This window comes from Larus michahellis, chromosome 5, assembly GCF_964199755.1.
Source record: "Larus michahellis chromosome 5, bLarMic1.1, whole genome shotgun sequence".
Lineage (NCBI taxonomy): Eukaryota > Metazoa > Chordata > Aves > Charadriiformes > Laridae > Larus > Larus michahellis.
The window spans coordinates 27,191,621-27,198,170 of record NC_133900.1 but is presented as its reverse complement, the minus strand read 5'-3'; the positions used below and the strand labels follow the sequence as shown (position 1 = coordinate 27,198,170).

The window sequence follows — 6,550 nt, the reverse complement described above, 5'->3', positions numbered from 1 at the left end:
CGCCCGGGACCGGGGCGGGGCCTCAGGGAGCCTGCGCGGGGCGGGGCCGGGCAGGTTTGAGCCGGGGCCGGGAAAGCGCCGCGCTGCCGGTGTCTCGGCGGAGGAGCTCGGGGCGCCGGGCAATAAATCCCGGAGGGCCGGAGTCCGGCGCCCCCCGTCCTGCCCCGAGCCGCCCGCGGCCGGTCCCGCCCCGCGGGTCCCCCCGGCCGGTTCCCCAGCACCTCCCGGGCCCGTCCCCGACGGGGGGCGTCGGGGCTTAGCCTCGGTGTGTCGGCCGGGTTTTGTGCGGCTGGAGCCCCGGCTGCTGGGGCCGGCTGTGGGGCTCAGCAGCACGGAGTGGGTCGGGCGTTTTGCGGGCCGTGAAACCCGGCGTGTCTCTCCGGCGGCGGTGGCTCCTGGTGTGGCAGAGGCTCCTCTGTCCATCCGTTCCCAGCGCAAGGAGAGGCGCCACGCAACGGCCCAACAAGCCCTTGGAGCTGCTGCCTCCCGGGCACAGGTATTCCCGGCAAGTGGTATGAGCCTTGGGAAATGTGCTTTAACTCCCTCTTTTGCGGTGCATCCCCTGCCTGCTGTGTCGTGTCCGGCTGCAGATGAAGCTGTGGCCACGCACAGAAGGCAGTCCCCAAGTCCTGTTCCTCTTACCCTGTGCTGCCACCCCTCAAAGCCCTGCCCGCCCCCACCTTTGGTGAGGCTCATGGTGCAGATGGGTGAGTATGTGAAGATGGTGGTGGGGGTGTCACCGTTAGTCCAGCTGGGAGTCATGCTTGCCCTTGAAGAGCTTTCTGCCAGCCACAATTGCCATTGCGGCAAGGGATGGGAAACCTGAGCATGAGGATGAGGGGCTGGGTCGGGGGGGCACACAGAAGGCACAGCCATGGTACCTGGGGTGAGGAGGGCTCTCCTGCAAGCCATCTCTGATGGTGTAGATCCCTCTCCTGGTGGTCTTCTGCTACTCATTCACCACCATGTGGCCCTTGGTGTCCACCTACACGCCCTGCTGTGGGAAACGGCACCCACCATGGCACCCGTGCTGCCTGAAATACACCTCCAGAGATGCCTGGGCAGGGTGGGTGGTCTGTGCTGGCCACAGCAGCAGCTGCTGTGTTCCCAGCTATGGGGCCATGGCAGGAACACTATCCTATGTCAGGCTCTGGAGACCCGTGGGACCCTTGGAGACCCTGCCCATCGGTGACCAGTATAGCATGATGGATTATCTGGCAGCTGGTCCACACCATGAGGAGTGTGACACCTGCGGTGCTTGCAGCAAGCAATGGTGGCTACGCTGTAGGGCCAGCAATGCTGCCAAAGCTGTGACATGGCAAGTGGCACTCAAAATCCCAGCTTTCACCCCAGTACTGCCTCTCCAGGAGGGATGAGATGGGACAAGCTGCAGGGCTGCTCTCCACGCCTGTACTTGTGTGTATTTTCACATGTTTCCACACCAGTGTTCTCCAGCTCCTGGGGCAGTTTGAGCTGATCACTGAGTCAAAGGTCCTCAGGAGCTTCAGTTGACCCTCAATAGGGAAGACTTGGAGCCCAGCATGGAAAGGATCTCCACCATCTCTGCCGCCATGAACCTGGCACTAGCCATAGCACTGCGCCTGCAGAGAAGCGACACTACCATGCAGGCATGGGGAGCAGAGGGAGATGGATGGGCCAACAGCGCAGGCAAAGGATTGCAGATGTCTCTGCTGGGTTTCGATCAGTCAGGTCAGGTACTGTGCTTGGCCGGAGCTCAGTCTGGATTAAGGGTGTGCGAACGTACCCAAGATATGGCTGAAGGGGTTCAAATCATTTGAACGTGCTTAGTTTTGCTTCCAGTCTGTGAGGATTTCAGCCGTTACATGGAAAGTGTGCTGAGTTACACGTGCCTAATGGGATTATTTCACCATGACTCTTACACCATTTAACCCCTATAGATAAGAGACTGACATTACAAGTCATATTTTGCATGTAGCAATGGGTGAATGTTGACATGAGATAGCTAAAAAGCAAAAATTAAAAACATCGAGGGCTTTTCCCTCCAGCTCCCTATGACCACCCAGCTGGGGACATCTTTTTGAACGCTTTGGCCAAGCCTAATACACGAGGATCTCTTCACGCCAATGGTATGACATTTTGGTCTCTGTATATCGCGCATGAGTTATCCCAGCCTCAGAACCTATTTTCTGCCAGGCCTTCCAGCTACAGCAAGTGTTTCCCATAGGTCAGCCCTGAGATGATATCTTGCACCCTTTAACCCTTATTATTACCTCAAGGGGGGAATGTTTTCCACGTTGGTGTGCTGTAAGGATTCCTTCTGACTGTAACTAGGCAATGCGCAAGGGATGTGTCTCAGAAGACAGTGAAAGCTGCAGGTACAAAAAGTTCATTTAACACATAACAATTTTTGCTAAGAATTGTAAGGACTAATATATAAATAAGATGCATTATTCTGCACAGTACTGCAGAATTATTTCTCAGAAACAGGCAGAGGAATTGCCTTGACTAAAACCTGATGGCTGACTCCTCTGCTTGGGAACCAAGATGAGCATTCCTGTTGCCACCAGCTTGAATTTGGGCTGAGGATCTCCCTTCTTCTACCTCTATCTCTCCACTGTGAGAGACCTTCAGAGCCAGAAGGGCTTTTGTCTTTGCAAGCCTGCTCTGGCTTTGGGAAAGCATATTAGCTCCATTTTTTTTTTCCAGATTGGGTGCTGAAGTGACAAGCAGGATTAAATATGAAGTTTGCTACAGACTGTGACACTGCAGGATGGGAAAAAATCCATCTGAGTGGCGATCTCTCCTGGTAAAGGCAGGATAACTCCCTGTGTAGCGGGGTGAGTATTCACTGTCCAGGTGGTGTTGGTTTCACACTTAGAAGACTGAAGCTCCATAGACAACAGTATAAAATATTCGAAGTGTTGCTCCTACAGTCCTATAAAACTGGGAGATGGGCATTCAGGTAATATGGAATCACTTCTAGTTTGGGGTCATTTCTTATATCAAAACTAATGGATATTTGCACCCAGGAGGGATTTTAAGTTGGTCTCTCCATGTTTGGTTCTGTAGATCACAGCAGCATAGGGTCCTCAATCTAATGCACAAAACAGAGAGCTAAATAATTGTTATTTTAGGTCTGTATGAGCCACGTACAAAGAAACTCAAACTAGCCCTCATTGTGAGAAGCTGTACAGATTCCAAAATAAGGTGTCTTGCTCTAAGAAATACATACGTGATTGAGTGGCTTTTTAGCTAGTAAATGGACATGGGCTGTGAATCTCAGCACCAATTTGAACAGAGTACCTTAAATCCTCAGAGCACCAGCTTTGCACTGTAATCTATTTGTTCTTTTAGGTTTCCTTAACTAAGATTTAATAGGCAATGAAACAAAATTTAATGAAAGGACATGAAATGGGATGTTTTCTCAATTTGTCTAAAGGTCTCTCCCCCCAACACTTCACAGGCCTGCACTGCTTTCCTCCAGCTGTGGATTATACCCATTTTATCTATTTGCAAACAAAAATGTTTATACATAGATAACAGAAGTGTGCATGTGTTTGTGTGCATGTGTTTGTGTGCATGCAGACACATACATCTACACGTGAATAAATATGTACAGGTGTATACATTAATATAACAAAGATAAACCCCAGTTTTCTGAAAGATAATTGAGAACTTTTTTACATCGCAAAATGGACCTTTGCTTAACTGTGACCGCTGGAGGAGTGGTGGTGTCTTAGCCCAGCTGAGAACTTGACCCTGGAGTGCAGCTCCATGGACACCACAATCTCTGCTCTTCTTACCGCAACCAGACTTCTCAGCTATTTCTCAGATTTTTTCCTTCTCTTCTACTTTTATCTGTCAGTAACAAGAGAGACGTGACCTGCAAGTTACTTCAAAAGGAAAAGGTAACGTACGTGCCAGACGCACTCTGCCTGCTAAGCCCGACAGCCTCCTCCCTGTCTGAGCCCATCACCAAACACAAAGACCTCAGCTGCTTTCTCAGAGTACACTGTTCACTCATACACCTTGGAGAAGGGCATAAAAGCATCTCTACTGTCGAAAACCCTACTTCTATGTACTTTGTGGACAGCTTAGCTCCAGGTTTCTTTTTAGACAGCCTTTGTGTATCTTTTTACTCTATATGAAGTTACAAAGGAGCTGTGTACCAAAAAGGACTGTTTTCTTTTACTCCTTATCTAGTCCTACACTCACTGACCGTATCTAACTTTGAATCAGCCACTGCTCCTCATGGTTTGCTTGGACTTACTGTCTTGCTCCTGGCAGAGGAGACAGAGGGCCTCACTGTTCAGTGTTCAACCACACCAGCAGCTCTTCCAGGGGAAAGTGATGATCAGCCTCCAATTTTCCCCACGGTTGGAACGGATTGACTCCATGGGCCATCAGAGAGAATCCCCCCAACATCTTGTCTTCCGTGCGCCACAAGAACCATCAAGGAAGTGAAGGGGTTTCATAGAATTTGCTAGTGCATCCCTGCTACGGTCCTCTGCAGGCAGACAAAAGCTCTGAGGAGACATCATCCTCCCCCAGCTGCACTGCTCTAATGCAAGGCTTAATGCAGAGATCATCAGACCTGAACTCTTGGGGTTCCAATGCAATTCCTCCGTTGCAGCTAATGGTGCCAGATGAAGACCTTATTGCCCCCCAAATGTCCATCCAGTCTTCCTGGGGAAGTTGTTACGTACAACAGGAATGGCAGATTATGACATGTATCCGCGTGCTTAGCTCCCAGTTCAAATCCACCTTCACGGGGAGTTCAAGCTATAATACACTGGAATAGCTGAGATGTAGATTCCCCTCTGTTGAGGCTCTCCTGAGAACATCTGTCAAAGCCCTGTCTTGCTGGAACCTGATTTACTTGTGGAAGCTAGGGATTAAGAAGACCATTTCAAAGCTTTCCTCTTTATTCATCCTGAAACGATGTCTGCAGTAAAATTTCTCATCAGTCCATGGTTGTGCAGCAGTCTTCAGCGAAATCTTCAGCTGTCCTCCCCTACGTTCCTAAATGGTGCTTCAGATGCCCAGATTCCACTGAAAGCAATAACAGAAATGAATGCTTAAATGCCCACTGGAAACAATGAGTGTTAATGAACACATAAAATTGCTGGGGAACTTGAGGGGCAATTTTTGTTTCACATTCTAACTGGATTCTAAGGATCTTTTGTTGGTGACGCCAATTATTGATATTCCTAGTGGCTTAGCAGAGCTTGGTCAGCTTAGGATTCAGTCTTACGTCGGCATGTGAGTCTTAGCAAACCAAAGGGATAATTTCTCTGCAATCTTTTTCTCTGGGTAAACATAGCACATTTCCCTAGGTGCTCTATAGATCAAGAGCATCTCCCACACAGCAGTGCAGGTCAGAAAGGTCAGCCACCTTTAAATAAGCCATAATTGACACTTTCCAGAATGCGGGTTATCAAAGATTAAGGTATAGTTCCTGAGGCAGTCAGTGACCTAATTCTAAACATCATTAATCTGTTTCTCTCTGAAAAATAACACTGGCATTTTGAAAAGCCCACTACCTTAAGTGATGCCGATGCTGCTTTTCTGGAGGTTGGCCATGTTGGATTCCTTTGCCAAGAGCGCAGGTCATCTCCCACAACCGCTCCTCAGACGATGTTCAGCTTTTGGCTTGTTTCACCACTCATCATTTCGTTCCCGCTGTGTGCTGGGTGCATTCTGCCATGGGAGGGAGCACAATTCCTCTTCCTCTCACTGAGGTTGGCGAGAGCTTACCTAGTTCCCAGTTGCATATCTCCACCTATTCTCAAATGGTTGACAATTTCCCACTTAGAGCGTGGGTTTGAGCAGCTCCTGCTCTGCTCCAACATAAGCTGGAAATATTTAGGCTCAGGTAAGGGTTATGGGCAACAACTCACCTGACCATAGACTGCACAAAGGACGCTGTTATGCACAAGTCCTTTTTCTGGCATTTGGCTTCTCTCTTCTCTTATCCTCTCTGTTGTCCTGGGAAGGTGCAGGGCAGCTGCTTTGGGTCCATGCCTGAGTCATCCTGCTGCCCCAGCAGAGCTAGCCAGTGTGCCGCCTAAAAGGTGTAGTGATCCTCCTGCTCCAGCTACCTATGAAGATTGTTTCGAAGGATTGCTATTGATATTATTTATCAGTTTAAGAGCATGCGATAGGAGGAGGTCTGGTTTAGGCTGCTTTTAACTTTCAGTTCAATAATGCACAGAGCAGGGGGAGGTGTTGAGAAATTCGGTGTTCTCACTCCTGTGGGAGAGGCAAAGCATCAATAAGGTACACACAGGTTACCAATTTCAGTTCAGGCTTCCAGTAAATAAGCCTCAGTCTTCTGCTGTACATCAAGGTGATGAAGAGGTGAGTGTTGCAGCTCAATGCCCGCGATGGCCATTTCTTTTTTCTTTTGACTTAAAGAAATGTCAGCCTAGTCTTGACACATTTGAAATATCTGCGCTGTGGCATGCAAACCCTGTTTCAGGACTTGCTAGAATACATATTTCATGTTTCTATTTAATTTCTCTTTCTCTTTTTTTTCGTAGTCTTGGATAAACTGTTTGTTAATGGC

General features: G+C 49.0%; 1 long non-coding RNA gene across 1 annotated transcript; it reads left to right on the top strand.

Moving 5' to 3' along the window:
• Positions 1–256: 256 nt before the first annotated feature.
• Positions 257–3,973, top strand: LOC141743382 (uncharacterized). The gene is made up of 3 exons (XR_012587030.1): positions 257–496; positions 2,689–2,819; positions 3,848–3,973. It is a non-coding gene; the product is annotated as an uncharacterized LOC141743382 (long non-coding RNA).
• Positions 3,974–6,550: the final 2,577 nt, after the last annotated feature.